The sequence below is a fragment of the Mobula hypostoma genome, chromosome 2 (assembly GCF_963921235.1).
Source record: "Mobula hypostoma chromosome 2, sMobHyp1.1, whole genome shotgun sequence".
NCBI lineage: Eukaryota > Metazoa > Chordata > Chondrichthyes > Myliobatiformes > Myliobatidae > Mobula > Mobula hypostoma.
Window position 1 is genome coordinate 106534058 of NC_086098.1, and position 20701 is coordinate 106554758.

The 20701-nt window shown below is 41.3% G+C and overlaps 1 long non-coding RNA gene across 2 annotated transcripts; it reads right to left on the reverse strand.

Moving 5' to 3' along the window:
- Positions 1 to 11582: 11582 nt before the first annotated feature.
- On the reverse strand, positions 11583 to 19373 carry LOC134342339 (uncharacterized). 2 transcript variants are annotated; one of them, XR_010017001.1, is made up of 4 exons: positions 18797 to 19373; positions 14701 to 14906; positions 13513 to 13631; positions 11583 to 11938 (listed from the first exon to the last, which is right to left on the reverse strand). It is a non-coding gene; the product is annotated as an uncharacterized LOC134342339 (long non-coding RNA). The 2 variants fall into 2 exon arrangements; XR_010017002.1 differs by having other exon boundaries at positions 18801 to 18855.
- Positions 19374 to 20701: the final 1328 nt, after the last annotated feature.

Below are 20701 nucleotides of genomic sequence, written 5' to 3' on the forward strand. Positions count from 1 at the left end.
CTGATTTAAATGCCATATCTGCCTCTTTGTGCTCTTTGTCCCTAAGTTAGGATACAACCTTTCACTGAAGAGAGGGACATTTCAAAGACTTCTTTTTTAGCCTCATTTTAAAGCTCTTTCAGTTACTGTTGTAACATTAGAAGCTCAATAGCTAATTTTCATTAGAAATATTACAAAAATGGCGAGAGAAATGATGAAATTCACTTTCACCTTCAATATTCCACCACAGACCTTGGCTGTCTGAGGAAAATAATTACTGAAGATCCAGGCCTTAATCTTGGCATAAAACTCTTGGTCTACTGGTCTCCTTTATATTGTATAAAGGAATATACACCAATGAACTTTGTGCTCTTCACTCTCTCCATGGCAGAGCCAATGGAGAGAGGTCGATCTGTGATACCTGGCGTCCACAATCATCGCTTTTGGCTTATCTGTGGTGAGACTCAGGTTGTTGTCCTTGCACCATCTGACAAGCCTCTCTACCTCCTCTCTGTATTCTGACTCATCACCGTCACCAATGAGGCCAACCATTGTTGTATGGTCAGCCAACTTGATGATGCAGTTTGAGCTGGATCTGGCAATGCAGTCGTGAGTCGGCAGAGCAAACAGTGGCAGGCTGAGCACACATCTCTGGGGGGCACCCATGCTCAACGTGATGGAGCTTGAGATGTTGCTGCCAATTCAGACTGACTGGGGTCTTTCCATCAAAAAGCCCGAGATCCAGTTACAAAATACGATGTTGAGTCCCAAAAAGGACAGTTTACCCACGTGCCTCTGAGGGATCATCATGTTAAACTCCATCCAAGCTGAAATCGATGAATGATGTCCTGCCTATGAATCATAATTTTCTAGTTGAACAGGATGGAGTGGAGGGCCGAGGCTATGGCATCATTAGATTGAGCAGTAGGTGAACTGGAAATGGTCCAATGTAGCTGGAAGGTGGGAATTCAATCCAATATAGCTTGTCAAAGCATTTCATGATTGTTGAACTCAGTGCCACTGGTCACTAATCGTTCAGGCTAGTTACCATCATTCACTTGGGCACCATAATCATGGTGGCTGCCTCAAAGTCTGCAGGGGCAGTTGGCTGTTTCAAAGAGGTATTGAAGATGGTCATTAAGACTTCTGTTAGCTGGGCTGCACAGTCCCTCAGCAGCTGACTAGGTAGTTGTCTGGCCCCACAGCTATATGTGGTTTTACCCTACCTAGGCTGTGGCCAAACAGGGTACCTATTCCTTAGGGGAAGAGGGGTTTTCCTCATTGTCACATCATTCCATATGTTAAATTGTGCACAGAAGGAATTCAGCCTATCAGGAAGGGACGTGTCATTGTCACTGACACGCAGGGTAGACTTGTAATCAGTTATAATTTGTATATCTTGTCACTTGCGCCGTGTGTTTCTGGTGTCACAAATGTGTCTATGAACTTTCTGTCAGCGCTCACGCTTTGCCTTCCAGATGGCATGAGAGAGTGCAGCTCTTTCTGACCTTAGAGTCATCCTGTCCCCCAATCTGAAGGCAGCATCCTGATCCCTGAGCAATGTATGCATTTCTACAGTCTGGTTTGCCCTGGCAGTGTAGTGTTTAATTACATCCTCGATACACTTTCCTATGTAGTCAGTCACTGATCTCGCATATTCATCGATGGTTGTGGGTACCTGCCACCCTGTTCCAAACGGACTTCCAGTGCTGAGGTGGCACCTTCTGTCCAGGCCCTAATCTCCCTGTACTTGTTTAGCCAGTAGTCTGCATACAGGGATTAGCAAAGTGGTCTGAGCATTCGAAGTGGTATGGGGTGGCTCCACAAGCATTACTATAACCAGGTCTAATATATTCTCTCCTCTGGCTATAAAGTTGACAAGCCAGTAGAACTTTGACAGGACTTTTTCTAGGTTGGTATGATTGAAGCTACCAGCAACAATAAAGATACCATCAGGGTGAGCGGCTTTGATGGCACAGTACAGCTCCTGCAGCACTTCCACAGCACTAGCACAGGGGAGGAGGTAAACAGCCATAATCACACAACGGCAGTGAACTCTCTCAGTATTTAGGAGAACTTGCACTTCACCATTAAAAACTCTATCTGTGGTGAGCAGTGGATGTTCATACACTAATACTTACCGAGACCTCCTCCTTCGATCTTACTGGAGATTGCAGCATTTCTGTCCACCTGAAAGAAGATTAGGCCTTCTAGCTGGATGGCCAAGTCTGGAGTGGTGTCCTGGGGTCATGTTTCTGTCTGAACAAGTGCACAGCATTGCCTTATCTCCCAATGGTTCAGACGCAGATGCAGGTAATCCATCTTATTTTCTTGTGATTGGATTAGCGAGTAGAATAGTTGGGAGCAGGAGCCTGCAGACTTTGTCTCACTCGAATAATGGTGTGCTTACCGCTCTGTGTTCTTAAGCACTGTTTCCAACCTCCAATTCCCCGAGTAGCCGTAGCAGTCTGTGGCGCAGAGCAAGGGCCTACTTCACACGTTAACGCACAGTACCGTCATTATCCTGCCATTAGCGAGGTAGACTTGCAGATGTTAGCGTTCTTTATCATCAGCAGCATTTTTCGATCATAGAAAAGTCAAACAGGACAAAAAATTTCACCATTGGTTGGAGTCAGAGAAGTCCCTACAACTGTACTTGTGATGTCAGAACTTGTCTGGTCCCACAAAATTTTCAGCTTCCCAAGATTCACAGCTATTTCTTGAATCCATGTACAATGAACTGACTTGGCTGAAGACTGGCTTCTTTAATGTTAGGGATCAGGAATATTGAGGCTCCAATCATACTCAAGCAGTTCCTGTGGGAAGATCAAATATTCATTCAGATATGCACAACAACCACTCTACTCCAAGCTCCATCATGGCAAGAGATTTCCGGCAGGAAAGAGAAAATACTTTCTGGATGTTTTGAAGTCTTCTTGAAGAATGATGCATCATCGTAACTGATTCATGAGAGTTCCTGACTTGATCAGGGACTATCGAATGTGGGGGATGGGCATGCTGTACCCCTCAAGTCCTTAGAATGGAAGCAAGCACAAATGGCCCATCTACTCACGAAGCACCTCCTATCCTTCCGCTGGCAATCTGTGGATACCCACAGAATTTTTCAGCTACTGAGCTGTAGTGGAAGCCACTCTTTGATGGGGTGGGGAGGAGAGAAAAAAAAAACATTTTTGCAAGCTAGGTACAAGAACCACAAATAATGGATGTCTATATGACACAATGTATGCAGTCATTTCTTTTCCACCCCAAATTTTTATTTCTTTTCCTGCCTGACAAACTGCACATTATCTGATCCAATTGTGCTGGTAACTAATAAATTGTAGATGGAGGAAGGAGTGTATAAATTCCACTGCAATCTATATTGAGTGCCGTGAGTGACGTGTTTACAACCAGTTGCAATTTAAACACCTTCCTCCTTGCACGTCTCCCAAAGTTCAGTGAATAACCTCCAGGACTTTGATCAGTAAGATCAAACAATGGACAATAAAATGTTGCAGGTGTTGGAAACCTGAAATAAAAACTGAAAGCACTGCAAATATTCAGTCGTCAGAAAGCAAAGGTAAATAGGAGAACAAAATTAATGTTTCATATCGATAACTTTTTATCAGAACAATAACAAAGTTTCAATAAAGGAGCTTTCTCCATTTGTACATTTCTTTTTACCATTTTATATGCAATTTCAGGAATGTATCTCAGCCACACGATTCCTCTGTCAGGCCCAAATCAGCAACTGAAAAGGAAATATATTTCAGATAAAGGAACACAGCTAAAAAATTTTTTTCTCTCTCTCGGTAGATTTTGACTTGTAACCAACACTGTTGGTCCCAAGCTAGTATTAACATATTTCAGCATGCACACTTAATATATGCTTCCATATCACTTGATTCTAATAAATATTCCTGTCCTCCTACATGCAAGATCTGGAACTACTCCAAATGAATCTGAAATAAACAGTGTCTTACAGAATAACTCGTGGACAAGGAACACAAAAGCTTACTTTCGTTTTGACAAACCAATATAAATCTGGTTCTTATTGACAGATAGATACTAGATACAGAGAAAGGGACACTCCGTCAGGATTAGTGGGAGGCTGCATGAGGAGTTAAGTGAGTTTACAAGAAATATAAAAGCTGTGAAATAGGCACCGCTCTCCTTCCTTATGACAGAAGGTATATCATTGATGAAGCCAATGAGGATATGTGGACAGGCACCTCGTATCAGAGACGATGGCACATTTTCTTTCTGAAGACGGCAGATTATCCCATTATGCTCTTAACTTCATGCTCACTATCTCTTTAAGTATCAGTTTATAGTAACTAACTAGATTTTAATTCATCCAACACAGCCGGATCTGACTTTAAACACTTTACTAGACTTGTGGACAGGCATCAAGGCCAGTATTTAATTTCCATCCTGGTTGTCCTTGGCATGTTGGTGACGTCACATTTCTGAATTGCTGCGATCCTTCTGGTGGCATTGCTGACACAATAATGTCTAAACCTGTGAATCTCAGCAAGTCCTCTGGGGAAGTCGAAACCCAATGTCTGCAATTCCAAGTCCATGTCCAAGTCTGTGTCTGCTGGAGGCCAAAGATAGCCTGCCCTGCCGTTGAAGGTCTGTGTATGTGTGTGGGTGGGAGGGAGGAATTGGGTTTGTTTTGCAGTTGTTTTGTTGCTTGATGTTCTTCCAAGCTTTGTGGGCATAGCTATATTAGCACTGGAATGTGTGCTAACACCTGAGGGCTGCCCTCAGCACAACTTCAGGTGTGTTGGATGTTAACACAAACAACACATTTCACTATATGTCACTATATGTTTCAATAAATTAACTTGAATTTTGAATCCTGTTGGAGCTCCAGGATATATATCTAGCAATGAAGATATGTACCTAGCAATGAAGAAGGAATATTGACCTAGTTTTAGCTCAGGATGATGTGCAAGGTGCAAGTTTGAAGGAAATGTATAAGCTGTGTTTTCTTACAGCTTTTATCCTGCCCTGGGTGGCAATGATTGCAGGTTTGGGTGGTGCTACTGGAGTAGAATTGTAGATGGTATGAACTGAAGTCATGGGTGGTGGAGGAAAGGGTTGTTGGTTGGTGGGGAGGGGACTGGGAGGACACTAATAGTGGAAGGGACATATGTTTAGAGTGATGGGTGGCTGTTGGTGAACTTCCCAGACCTGGAAGTTGATAGTTGTGGACTTGATGATGGCAATACTATTGCATGTTGAAACTGGTTATCATCCGGCATTTCTATGGCAATAATCTTCCTTGCCATTTATTGGTCCATGCTCAAATGTTGTCCAGACTTTGGTACATTCTTGTACAGACAGCTTCGTTTGCTGAGGAGACACAATTGATTTGAACGTTGTGTAATTGTCTGTGAATGCCCAACGTCTGATCTTTTGAATAAACTGTTGCTGCTTCCCTGGATTATTCAAACTAAGCATCCACCACAACAATATTATAATAGGCCTCTGCGTCAGACCATGGATCATCCACTTACACCTTTGGCATCCAGTTTCTATTAGCGAGGGTACACATGGGCACTGCAAGATGCCATTGGATGCACATCTGTTGTCCTGAAAACATCAGATACATCATCATAAGACATTACAGCACAGTGCAGGCCCTTCAGATCACGATGCATTGGCAAGTTTCCTTATTGTAATAAATCAACCTAAAAATGACCATCAGTTGTACTTAATCTGCAATAAACAGCGCAACTCATACATAAAGCAAAAAATACAAAAAGAGGGCTTGATTTTTAGACAATAGATTTTTATTATGTATCTCCACTGTCAAACTTCAATGATGTATGACAAAGGAAATCAATTGTTATAAATGGAAGTCAGAATTGCAGAGTAGGATGCATCAGCAAAGCTGGGCTGCCCTCTGATTCTGAAAGCTGCTATGGAGGTCAATACCAACTGCTTCAGATCAAATCTTTCTTTTTTTTTACTCAAATCAGTTAAAAGAAATAAAGTACCAAAAATGTACATTCTTGAGTTATTTTCTTCACTTGCCTGAGGTTGTGACATGCCAGCACTAAAAACAGAGGCAGTGTTGTCTACATTCGCTCTATGTCTGACATGCAACAGGGCAAGATCTAACATGAGGAGATGTCAAGAGAACGAAGAAGCACTTTCTGGGATTCACATTTTCTTTGACAGAGACTGTGCTGCCAGAGAGATAGTCAGGATAATGCTGAATTTTATACCTACGATAGGTTTAAAATGCAGACTTCATATTGGACCAGATAATGCTTTGGAGATTCGACAGACTCTTTCTTTGTCCTTGGCTTCAGAACCTCTGAGATTTTCTCTATGGATAGCAAGTTTCATTCATTGAGAGCAGAATACCCCAACAGCCATTAGAGCAGAAATATGTGAAAGTATCAAGACTACTGGGATAAAAATAGATAAAATCAGTCTCATTCTTGAATGTTGAAAAACGGACCCATGGTCAGAGAATAAAAAAAAGTCACCTTGCTGATAAATTGAGGCTGTCTTTTAGCCTGGGATTGGCAAGGTTTAATCAGAAGATTTTTGTTAGCAACCCCTGCAGGCTTCAATGGAATGATGAATGGCAATATAAAATTAAAACCTACAGTGTGGGGGCTCATAGGGAAGAGGGTGAGATTGGTAAGTGAAAATAAAATTGCAGAAGGCATAAAATGTGACTGTTTATTTTCTGACATCCATGTCATCAATCTCTGATAGAGATTTAATGCTCTCATTCACACCTGTGAGCATTACATATACATACATGTTATGTATGCTTGATTCATTTGTTAGCATTTTTGGAAACTTAATTATATTTTTAATGAGTTCAATCTTAATTCAGATTTCAGCAACAAATACAGGAATGAACTGACAGCTTCTGGTACCTGGAATTTATTTATTGAGCAAAAATTAAGGATATCCAGTTAACTACAGATTACGTTTGTGGGTGACAGGTCCCCAGGCATAGATGTGCCACAAAAAATATATTATGTTGTGCTTTATGAGGCAAAAATTTAAAACCTTCCAGGTAAGCTGTCAGTGAGTTTACTTGCGTTCCACTGACACACTAGAATTTCAATAGGAATCTATTTAGAAACTCAAGGATTAAGATAATCAGGATTAATGTTGTATTGGGTCTGCTTGTGACAGTCTTTCATCTCCAAGCTTCCTTTATGAAACTCATTCAATACGCAGTACCCAGAGTATCATATGCTACAGCCAAAATCTAAACTACTTTCAGTATGATTTACACAAGGATCTGGTTAGCATCTTGCATTCTGTGTTCTAATCCCTTTATTAAATCAATAATACAGCCTTGGAGATCCGGAGGCTCTATAGGCCACATATTTATTACAAACTATTAAGCAAATTTTGATTTTTATAATATACCTACAAATGTTATAATGTTTATTGCACTGACTTTGTTTTCAAATGATTTGGATTACTGGGTAAATTTTCATGGGAATAGTTTAATTTGAATACTTTCTACACAGACGCATAAAAATCTCAAATTAGCTCACTTATTTGTTGCAATTAACACCCGGTGCCTGGAACTAATTTTTCGAAAGTGGGAATGCAGTTCAACCACAAAGAGCTGAAGTGTAAATTATGTGTTTTCTCAGCAGGCTATTTTGCAAAATGCAGAGTGTTGTAGTAAACAGTCAATTATGTAGGAAAAGCCAAACAGTGACTGGCAAAAAGAGAAGCAGAGTTAGCATTTCACACCGAAAACCTTCTGTTCTGACAAAGCCTCTGCAACATGAAACATTAACTCAATGACTCTTCCCAGATATGCTGTCTGGCCTGCTGAATGTTTACCACAATTTCTGTTTTTATTTCGTCCTTCCGGTATCTGTATTTTTGTCCTGCTTCTGTCTCTTAGAAGTACCCAAGGCATTGTCTGTTTCACTTTCAATTCTATATACTAATGCTGCACATAGAATTGACAGTGAAATAAATAATACTTTAGGTCAGTGACTTTTCACTAGAACGATCAGTTTGGTATGTTTCTACTCATTCCTCACGGCTAGTTGCAGCTTAATCATTGCAGATGATTAAGATTCAAGATTATTTATAATCATTCTTCAGTATACAAGTGCGAAGGAGAGCTAAATGGTTGTTACTTTGGATCCAACAGAGCATTAAAGAAAATACAATAAACATAAAGAACACAATAAATATAAATATACAGAATTACCTTATGTACATAGACTGATTATATGTACAGCACATAAAGTGACGCTTGTTGCAGGAGTATCTTGTACGTATGGTGACTTTGACAAGTGGCGGTGGGTTAATGGGTATTGATCAGCCTGATGGCTTGGAGGAAATGACTGCTTTGGAGTTCGGTAGTTCTTGCGTTGAAAGTGTAACATTGAATGCTTCACGAGGACCTCTCAGTTGTTTTCTCTTCAGACACATCCTTCATTGGCTTTGATGCCAGCTATTCTGGAAATGGCAACAACCTTGTTGTTAAGAGACAATAGGCAGTTTTAAGTTAAAGTTCAGACCGTTAACAGGACAAACTTGGAGATGATAACAATAAACACAAGATACATCAGTGTGCTCAAATACAGTGCAGCGCATTGCAGTTCTCTGGGAGAACTGCTACTTGTATCATAGAAGGGGAATAGTGGCATCTTTTTGTTCTGCTGGGATTCCACACAAGCTGGTAGTTGACATGCTACCATGGTATGATTATGGTACTTTCCTGGCAAGCAGGATTTCATATTGAGCGTGTGAGCGCAAAAGAAACAAATGCAGCCTTGTATCTGCTGAATGGAAGAGAGGCAGGGGAAATGATGGGAAGGAATGGTAGGATAATTGGTAGGTAGCAAGAATGGCCATGTAGAGAGATGCTGATAGTCAAGGTAGGAATTTTCCTTGTTGCTTGAGAAGGATAATGACATGGCGGCGAGGAAGACCACCCCTCCTCCAAATGACCAGGTGCTGTGTCTTACCGTGGCTGATGTGAGGAGAACCCTGTGCAGGGTCAACCCATGGAAGGCTGCTGGGCCAGACAATATTCCTGGCAGAGTGCTTAGAGGATGTGCAGACCAGCTAGCAGATATTCTCAGTGACATCTTCAACATCTCCCTGAGCAGTGCCGTCGTTCCTACGTGCTTCAAGGCTGCCATCATTGTCCCCATGCCATAGAAGTCTTCAGAGTCCTGCCTCAATGATCACCATCCTGTTGCACTCACATCCATCATCATGAAGTGTTTCGAGAGGCTCGTCATGAGGCACATCAAGACCCTGCTGCCCCCCTCAATGGACCCCCTGCAGTTCACGTACCATCCCAACCATTCAACAGACGAAGCCATTGCCATCACCCTCCACCTGGCCTTAACCCACCTGGACAAAAAAGACACATTCGTTCGAATGCTGTTCATAGACCTCAGTACAGCATTCAACACAATCATTGCTCAGAAACTGATTGGAAAGCTGAGCCTACTGCAACTGGATCCTAGACTTCCTGACTGGGAGACCTCAGTCAGTCTGAATTGGAAGCAGCATCTCCAACACCATCACACTGAGCACGGGGGCCACCCAGGGCTGTGTGCTCAGTCCACTGCTGTTCACTCTGCTGACCCACGACTGTGCTGTAACACACCCTCGAACCACATCATCAAGTTCGCTGATGACACGACTGTGGTGGGTCTCATCAGCAAGAATGAAGAGTCAGCATACAGAGAGGAGGTGCAGCGGCTAATGGACTGGTGCAGAGACAACAGCCTGTCTCTGAATGTAAACAAAACAAAAGTTTGTTGACCAGGAGGACACGGAACGACCACTCTCCGCTGAACATCGACAACTCCTCCATAGAGATCGTTAAGAGCACCAAATTTCTTGGTGTTCACCTGGCGGAGAATCTCACCTGGTCCCTCAACACCAGCTCCACAGCAAAGAAAGCCCAGCAGCGTCTCTACTTTCTGCGAAGGCTGAGAAAAGTCCATCTCCCACCCCCCCCACCCTCACCACATTCTACAGAGGTTGTATTGAGAGCATCCTGAGCAGCTGCATCACGGCCTGGTTCGGAAATTGCACCATCTTGGATCGCAAGACCATGCAGCGGATAGTGAGGTCAGCTGAGAAGATCATCTGTGTCTCTCTTCCCGCCATCACAGACACTTACACCACACGCTGCATCCGTAAAGAAAACAGCATTATGAAGGACCCTATGCACCCCTCATGAAAACTCTTCTCCCTCCTACCATCTGGATAAAGGCACCAGAGCATTTAGGCTCTCACGACCAGACTATGTAACAGTTTCTTCCCTCAAGCCATCAGACTCCTCAATACCCAGAGCCTGGCTTGACACCAACCTACTATACACTCTACTGTGCCTACTGTTTTGTTTATTATTTATTATTATTTATTGTAGTGCCTGCACTGTTTTGTGCACTTTATGCAGTCCTGGATAGGTCTGTAGTCTAGCGTAGTTTTTGTGTTTTTTCTCACGTAGTTCAGTGCAGTTTTTGTATTGTTTCATGTAGCACCATGGTCCTGGAAAACGTTGTCTCATTTTTACTATGTTCTCTACCAGCAGTTATGGTTGAAATGACAATAAAAAGTGACGACATGACTTTCATTCGTGAGAATTCAATTTCAAAAGTTTCAAAAGTACATTTAATATCAAGGTATGTATGTAGTAAACAGCCTGAAATTCACCTTCTTCACATAAGTCCATGAAACAAGGAAACCCCATAGAATGATAGAACTATCGCAGCCCCAAAACCACCCCTCCCCCCTTTGCACAAACAGCAGCAAAAGCATTAACCACCACCCCTCCCCCAACTCCAACCCCACTGCGCCAGCAGAAGCACCAAAGAGTCCATCAAACTATAGTTCACAAACCAGCTCTTCGGTATCTCAGACAGGCTCCCTCTCTCCAGCAAGAGAGGGAGACGTTACTCCTGCAACAGAGAGAGCAGAGACCTGCAACTAGCTGTTCTAGTGTTACAATCTTCTGCATCACTTCTCCAAGCCCATCCCCCACTCCCATCTTGAGCACCAACAAGCATTGAGAGAGACAAAGGGATTGCCTGAGTACAGGGGCCTACCTCTGCCAGCAGCTGACAATTAGCAAACACATCGCCTGCTGTCTTGGTGTTCTAGTCTAGATGTGTTCCAGAATTATTTGGAAGTCTGAAATATTACTGAGACACTGATTCCTACACTACTATTGTCCACCATTGAAAAGTTTAATTTTATTTTCAATGTATGATTAATTGCTCTGAATAATGGCTGCAACTTTGCATTTCATGCCTTGTCAACAGATGATCTTCTCATGAGAAGCATAAATATATCAATTTCATTTACATGAAAGTCAAAGCCCCTTGGGTTTTATGGCCTACATCTAAATTCTCTAAAGAAATGTCTGTAGATTTGGTATATATCTGTATGTACTGGAGAGGTTCCAGTAGATCGAACCCCTAGTCAGGAAAGGACGAGGTGAAATGTAGGAACCTACAGGTTAGCTCACCTGGATATGTAATTAAGAAAATGTGGAATTCATTACAATATCAGTAGTGAGTCATTCAGAAAACCATAATGGCATTAATCAGGGTCAGCATGATTTTATTCAATATTCAAGATCGTTTAATATCATTTCCTGTACACATGTGTAAGGAGAACAAAATAATTGTTACTTCGGATCCAATGCGGCACAAAAAAAACACAAAATATAAAGAACACAATAATAATAAAACTAATTAGGAGTGGGGGTCAAACAGTCCATAATCAGAGTGTGAGGGATCCTTCATGATGTCACTGGCCCTTTTGTGGCACCTTTCTGTACGTATGTCCTTGATGGCGAGTACCAGTGACGCATTGCGTAGCTTTGACCACCCAGCGCAGAGCCGTCCTGTCCACTGCCGTAAAGTTTCCATACCAAACACTGATGCAGCTTGTTAAGATGTTCTCTACTGCACATCTGTAGAATGGCATGAGCATGATTATACAATGTCCAGCTCTTATCAGCCTCCTTAGGAAATAGAGTCTTTGGTGAGATTTCTTGACTGCGTGGGACGTGTTCTGAGACTATGAGGGGTTTAGGAAAGTGAAACTACGTTTGACTAATTTATTAGGGTTCGTGGAGGATATAACAGGCAGAACAGAATAATGAAAATCAATGGATGTACTGTAGTATCTTTGAATGTCCAAACAAGATGTAAAATAAAAAGCTTAATCCACAGAACAAGAACTAATGATATTTATAGTTATGTATTAGCACTGCTGGAGAAGTAACTACACAAATGAAAACAAAGAGGCGGGGATGATAGCTCATATATTTGTGTTGGATTTCAAGTAGCACAAACTCTACTTTTTGGGTGGTATCCCTCACCAATTCCTATTCAGACATTTTAGTTCAGAGAAAAATCAGGTCAAATACTTTAATTTACTTTCACACATTGCCAAGTAAGAATACACCCCCAAGGTTTTAAAGTGCTCATTGACTATAAGTAATAGCATTATAAAAATACAAAGAGCAGGTAATATGATTTAGATTACTGGGTAATGAATCCATCAATCTTGATAGTCGAGTATTGAATCATAGAGTTAAACAGCACAGAAACAGACCTTTCAGCCTAACTCATTCATGCTGGCCAAGGTGCATACCTGAGAGAGTCCCAATTGGTTGAATTTGGCTTATTTACCTCTAAACCTTTCCTATCTATAAAACTAAAAGTCTTTTCAAAATTGTAATTGTAGCAGCCTCCACCACTTCTTCTAGCAGCTTGCCCCATATACCCATCACCTCCTGTGTGAAAATCTTGCCACTCAATTTCCTTTTAAGTATTTCCCCTTTCTTTAAACATATGTCCTCTAATTTTAGGCTTCCTTACCCTGGCAAAAAATCTGTGATCATCGACCTTACCTAAGCCCCTCCTGATTTTATAAACTCAAGGCTTAGACTTCTTCATTTTAGGTAAAACAGCGTGTGGCATTGAGCATTATCCAGTGTCTCCTCACAACTCAGACCCTCCAGTCCCAGTAACATCTTTATGGATAACTTCTGTATCCTTTCTGGCTCCATTCACAGATAACCAAATGACCATTAAGGGGACTTATTCATTCCCTAATTACCCTTTTTGCTCTTAATATACTTATAGAATTTCTAAGGATTTTCCTTTACAATATCTGCAACAAGTATTTGTTTTATTATTAATGATTTTAATTCCCACCATACACTAAATTTCCAATTGACAGATTGAAATGAGTGAAGTCTGCAGGACCAACTTTTCATCGGAAGGTAAAAGCTACAATTTTGTAAAGTGGTTAATTCTGTGTAATAACCTAGCCTCATTATAGGCTGCTTTTAAAATCAAAGCTAAACTCAAAATCTTCTAAACAGCTGAATCTGTGCAAACAATGTATGATTTTCGTTGCACATATAGAAAATGCATCTCTACAAATTCCTCAATGGTTTGAAGTTCTACCAAGTTCTTCAAATTTCCTGCTGTGACTTTGCTGTTCATTAAAATCTTCTAAATAAATAACACGAACATTTACTCTCAGCCGTTTGTCTGTGCTTCTCTTTCCATAGAGCGATCCAAGATGCTGAATATTTTTGGCATTTTGTGTTTCGGTCTTTTTTATTTTCTCTCCATCAGCACTTTTCGTAGCTTTAAACAAAAACAGTCAGAGTGAAATATTATGAATCACTTCATTCAAGAAATTATAATTTGGATCTTGCTTTTTGGAAAACTAAACACAGCATTCATTCGGCACTAATTCGTGAACTGTCACAAGATGAATCTCCAATTAACCTGAATTCTGGTGATTCTGATTGTGGGAGGAATTATTCAAAACCTGTTTACATCAAACTCCAGGTCCCTCTAGTGATTTTTCCACCATCAGTGGATCAGCTATTTAAATTCCTAACGTGAAGCTTTGAAAAATAAATGTTCTACTTCTGTGCTGCTGGCACACATCAGAGCACAGACCAGAAAACTGTAGGCTTTCAGGCTGATTTTCCATCCTTTAAAATTAATGGACAACGCAACAGGGCAGAGCTATGCAAGCTGCCCCACATGCATTCCTAAATATGCGGATGAGGAACACTGAAGGGAATTTTACATGCTGTTGCTCTATTAGGGAATTTGCTGGTATGGGAATATGTGGTCTTCAGTAAACATTTCTTTCCATAAACAAACAAAAAGGAGTCTATACAGTAGAACATTTATAAATCAGTGTTTCCAGGTTCTGATATGCAATTTCTTCAAGTCTAAACTTGTATCTGAAGAAAAAAATATTAGGAAATTCAACATTAAAATGTTCCTCAATGCAAAAATATAAATAATACATCAATACCGCAGTAGAGCATCTAAAAATGCTTTAGGAACTGTAACAAAATAATAATTATTCTTCGCCTTATCCCTGTGATTTGAGAGGGAAACCATGTAGCCACAGGGAGAATGTGCAACCATTATGCGAAATGCACCAGAGGTCAGAATCTAACCTGGGCTGGCGGAGGTCAGAGATAGCTGCACTACTTGTAATGTATCCGTGTCATCTCCTAAACTGGACAGCAATCATATCATACATCTAACGAGGATAAAACTAAAATGCATCACTTAGCTATTACTTGTAGACAAAGTCAGGGGAATCAAAACAATGAAAGATGAAAACAGTTGCCGAAGTTGGAAGAGTTGACCTCAAACAATTCAAGATCACCATAATATAGAGCATTACCATTAGCTGTCTCCACCTTCTCCAGCACCTTTCTTCGGGCAAGCATATGACAAGGAAGGGAAGGCAAACAAATCATCAGAGTGACAATAGGAGTGCTAAATATTGACTCTGAGTTCATAGTATTTCTTGGCCTCGAATGAAACATGGATGATAGGTCTTCCTGATCATCATTGACCAGCACTTCCTTTAAGCCCGTGAAAATTTCCCTGTAAAATATAATTTTAGGAGAGTGGATTGCGGATGGCAAGAGTGGAAATTCAATATCCATCACAAGATGAGCTTAGTCATTATACGGTGAATTGAATTGGCCAAATTCTGAAGACAGGGCCCACAGCAGGTAGTGTGGACCACAAAGAAGAAATAATCTACTTGCAAGTGATGCACTGGTCAGAATAACCACCATGTAATCTTTGTGGAGATAAAGTTATACTCCTTTTCGAGTGCCACTGACAATGTGCAAAGCCTGATAGAACCAGAAGAAACATAGCAGTTCAAACTATGCATCCAAGAGCTACTATGGGTCACAAGTAGATACAGAACTTCATCACAAGACTATCTATAATCCTATGTACTGTCGTTGTCTTTTCCTTCAATTAAAGTGCAAAAAACTAACAATGGTTCAATGAGAAATATAGATGTATGTGTGTGTGTGTCATGAGCAGTACCAGGAATATCCGAGAATGGGAACCAAACTCATACAATGAAGGAGTGTGCTTCACTTTAGCATACTTTTAATAAAGCCAAATGATCCCATAAGTTCAGCATCCACATCAATGGTATGTCCAGTCAGAAATGGCAGGAGAAAGCAGCTCAGTAAACTTCCCCATTCCCAGCAAGGTGGCTCCCAGCAAAACAAGTCCAAAGGCTAAACCTAGTGAGATTAGAACCATGTTCAATTAGAAGTGTGGATTATATGATTCAGTCTCCTCTTAAGGCCTTCCCCCACCAGCACAGAAACAAGTCATTTGGTGACTGAACTTAATGTAGCATGAATAGATATGGGATGACTAAACAGATATGGTGTCTTACTATCAGCTATCTGCAGTATTGCAGACCCATGATCCAGAAGTAGCAATAGCTCTTGCCCAGGTACCCAGAACAGTACTGATAATCAGATACGAGGAAATCTGTAGATGTTGGAAATTCAAGCAACACACATAAAAAATGCTGGTGAACACAGCAGGCCAGGCAGCATCTATAGGAAGAGGTACAGTCGATGTTTCGGGCCGAGACCCTTCGTCAGGACTCATTTTTTTAAAAAAGAGGTCATCAGTGGGGGTGGGAGAGTCCTTGCCGAAGAAGTAGGCTCGAAGACGGAGCTGGTGGAAGAAGAGATCAGTGTCACGGTGAACACGGAACTTGCTGAGGTGTGGGCAAAGGGGGACAAAGGTAAGGCCCTTACTGAGGACAGAGCGCTCTGCCTCAGAGAATTGAAGGTCGGTGGGGATGGTAAAGACCTGGCACAGATGAGAGCAGGGATCAGAGGGGGAAGGGGGAGGGAGGCTGGTGGTGTCGGTGGAGAGGAGAGGGTGGGGGTGAGAGGAAGAAGGAGCCTCTGAGGGCCCAGGAGTAGTTGATGGGATGTGAGGGAGACGGGGTTGCAGAGTAGTGGTGGGGGACGTGGAGACAGGAGTCACAATAGCAGCACGTGAAGACCCAGCCTGGAGTTCAAGGCTGGAGTCGCAGTTGGTGGTTGCGCAATCGCTTTGAAGGTGTCCATTGTCGTTGGAGCCCGCATTGATGGTGCTGGAGTCCAGGTTTTGAATGTGCCCTGGGTCCTGATGAAGGGTCTCAGCCCGAAACTTCGACTGTACCTCTTCCTATAGATGCTGCCTGGCCTGCTGCGTTCACCAGCATTTTGTGTGTGTTGCCTGATAATCGGACACTCACTTTATACATGGAAGTATCCTGTCCCCGAAAGAAAAAGGATAGAGAGGTTTCTGAAGTCTCCAGAACAAAGAATAAGGAAAATACTCATCATAATCATCACCCTACAGAGGATAGTTAAAACTGGCGAGAGGCTCACTGGGGTCTCCATCCCCCTATTTGTGACATTTACCGGGAGCATTGCAGTCAGAGGATCTGCATTATTGAGTCCCTACCATCCATCCCATAACCTCTTTGGCCCATTACTGTCAGGAGGGATGTACAGAAGCATCGGGACTACGATGGCCAGACTGGGTAACAGATCCTTCCTTCAGGGTGTTATAGACTAATAAGTACCCTGGCCACCACCGAGATTTCATGACTAGGACAGCAAGCTGTTTACCCTAATATTTACTGTTTACCTGTGCTGTGCATTGCATGCATTTTGAATGATATTTTATTAACTAATTTATCATAATATTTTGGTTTATGTGCTGTGGGTGGTATATGTTTTGTGTGTGCACCATGGTCAGGAAGGATGTTGTTTTGTTTGGTTGTATATATGTACAGTCAGATGGTGACAAATCAGAGCTTGAACTTGAATTTCTAAAGGACTCAATTGACTCAGGTTTGTGTCCTTTCAAAATCACTTATGAGATTTAGAGTACTAGTTGACCCTTCTGTTACTGAAATCAAAACTGACAAGTAGGAAGGTGGACCCAAATAAATTAAGTCTTCAACCAGTTTTGAAGAGAATTAGATATGTGTGGAGGTTGCTTGACAGAAACTGTCATGGAATTCTAAGCCAGCAGAGTTTTTCTACATACTCAGCATCTCTCTCACGTTCAGCATGAGCAGCGTATCAGAACACACATCACCTAATACTTGAGGTGGTTAATTTAACATTTTGCTCGCTTTTGGGTTGCAAAGAATATCACCTAAGTGGGAATAATAAACAAGTCTCTTCGGAAATTACCAATGTCCCCAAGGTTCCTCTGACTCAGATCACTAGCTCTGTTCAGCAACTGCATAATTTATCTCACTTATAACTTTTAAATTATTCCATATGGAAATATATTGTATGCCTAGAGACCCACTTCACTAAATAATTAGAAACCTCACAAGAAGATTTTGGTAAATTAATTTTTATTGTCACCTAGTGAGGTAGAGTGAAAAACTTGTCTTGCATACCACTCATACAGATCGATTCATTACAATGGTGCACTGAAGTGGTACAAGGTAAAATAATAACAGAGCGCAGAAAAAAATGTGTTACTTTTACACAGAAGGTTCAGTGCAGGATTCGTAATTCTTAGAGATACAAAATTAGATTTAAATGATAGGGCAATTATAATCAAAATAATGAGGGATCTGCAGGCAGCCGCTAACAATGAGTTACCATACTCCGGCACTATCATGCTAAATGATTCCATTTACTACTCCTTTTATTAAAATGGATGATCTGTGATTTAATGGATCTTGATGTGGAGCTCACTTATCAGAAAGGTAGGTTGCAGATGCAAAGTTGGAGTTCTAACCCTGATTTGCATAAAACAGAAGGGATTGGAGTGACAGTGGAAAATTAAATTAAACTAATTGACAATAAATTTGAAAAAGGATATTTTCAACCAAGCAATAAAATGTACAAAATAAAAGGGAACTAAATAACAATATTTCTTGATGAAAACCATAAAACCATACTACCAGCTCAAAACTTAGTTTGTTACAATTCCATGTATTTGGGCTAAATAATATATTTATAATAGCTTTATAAGTAGTCCATAAGACCATAAGACATAGGAGCAGAATTAGGCCATTCAGCCCATTGAGTCTGCTCCGCCATTCCATCATGGTTGATCCCAGATCCCACTCAAACCCATACACCTGCCTTCTCACCATAACCTTTGAATCCCTGATTGATCAGGAAACTATCAACTTTTGCTTTAAATACAACAATACTAGTCATAGTCATAACAGTTCGAGCCTTCGATCTACAAGGAATATATTGTAGAAGGATAAAGCTATTTCTAGTGACAGTCTGTAAGGTACAGCTTTGCAGAATAGAAGGATATAACAATAGATATACACCACCCATGATGGGCTGCACAGAAAAGTCAGCAGCTGAAAGCGGAGACGAGACTTTAGTCCATGTCTACTATAGCTGTTCAAAAGTATCCCTCACAACTGTTTCACATTACAAAAACAGTTTCAAGATGCATGTTCTACTTACTTACAGGGCTTGTCATGCTCGCTGATGCTTTTTTTGATATGCAAAACCTAAGCTTAATCTGTACCAGCCAATCTTCTGGTGACCTCCAGAGTTATCTTCAAGAAACTAAATAAGCCAAGCAATCAATCTTAGCCTGTACAAAGGGTAACTGGAACACACTTGCAATTTGATAAGACTACATAGTACAATAACAAAACAGATCAGATGAGTGCCAAGGACAGAAAAAGTAATTTGCATGGCTCATTTCTAAAGCCTCTGGGTTATGGAACATAGTATAGCACAGGAACTGGGCCTTCAGTCCATGCTGTTGTTCTGAACTAAGAAACCAAAAGAAAACATTGCATGAGTAGACTTTACAATCTATGCACAAATATAATGGTCTAAAGCAAATAAAAAACTATTAGAGGAATTCAGCTCGTTAAACAGCATCTTTTGGGGGAAAGAATTGTTGATATTTTGAACTAAATTCCCGGATCAGGACTGAGAGTGGAGAAGGAAGACAGCCAACAGAAAGAGGAGAGAGGGAGGGGTAATGCAGGTGCCAGTGAGTGATGGGCCAACTGAGCAGGGTTGAGGGATAGAGCCATGATGGAGCCATGTAGAGAAGAGGAAGCGATGGGGTTGATAGAGGCAGGTAGGTAACAGATGGAAGCAGTCAAGTGAAAAAAAAGGTAGAAGGACCAGGTTGGGGAGAGGGGGAGGGATGGAAGAGGAAACAGCTGCTGGAGGGTGATAAGTGGAGACATCAAGATCTGGACTTATCAGTATGAGCAGCATGCAAGACAACCTTTTCACTGCACCTCAGTACATGTGACAATAATAAACTAACTTACCAAAATCTGTTTTGGGAGAATTCCAATTGTATAGAGAAGTGGATCTATAGTGTTGGAATGTAACAGGTGAGGAAGGGGATAATGGGAAACATTAAGGGAGAAATGACAGGCAACTGGACTAGATGAGGGAGGGAATCCAATGGGTGAAATGTGTAGGTAGTAGGTGGATGGAACCAGGAGGGTTTGGGGAACAAAAATGGGCAACAGGGTGGCTGGAGAGGATTATAAGAACATTACAACATAGTACGTGCCCTTCAGTCCATAACATTATGCCCATCTGTTAACATTCTCTAAGATCAATCTAGGGAAGGGAAAGAAAAAAGGAGGACAGGGTGCATATCAGAAGGAGGGGAAAAGGGCATCACAGGAAGTAAGGATTATCTGAACATACAATCTTTAGAGCATTGGTTTGTAAACTAGCCAGGTGAGATATGAGGTGTAGTTTATGTTGCACCTCACTCTAGCAGTAGAAGCCGGAGTGCAGATAGGTCAGTGTGGGAATGGGACGGGCAGGTAAAATGGCACCATGGGTTGGCAATCGCAGTCAAGACTGGTTGCTCTGCCAATTGGTTGCCTAGTTTGCACTTGGTCTCACTGAAGTAAAGATTCAAAGTACATTTATTATCAAAGAATATGGAGCAGAATCGATGGGCCAAATGGTCTAATTTTCCTCCTATATCTTATGGTCTTAATGTATAAATTACACACCTTGAGATTAGTTTGCTTACAGACAGCCACAAAGCAAAAAATCCAAAGAACCCAATTAAAAAAAAGTAAGTCCATAACCACTACACTGAGAAAGAGGAAAACAAAACACACACACACACACACACACCATGCAAACAACAGCATCAAACACTAGCATTCTGAACCAGACTGGGCCTTTAGATCCACTCACTGGAGCTGCCATAGTAGGCCTAAGCCTCAATCTCAGTTCATCATATTAGCAGGGCAAAAACTGCAAAACTCCTAGAGATGACTGTCCCTGAAGCCCACAGTGGAAGCACTAAATGCAGTGGAAGAGGCTGGAGAAGCTGCACGTAAATCTTTTCCTCACTTAGAAGTGCAGTTT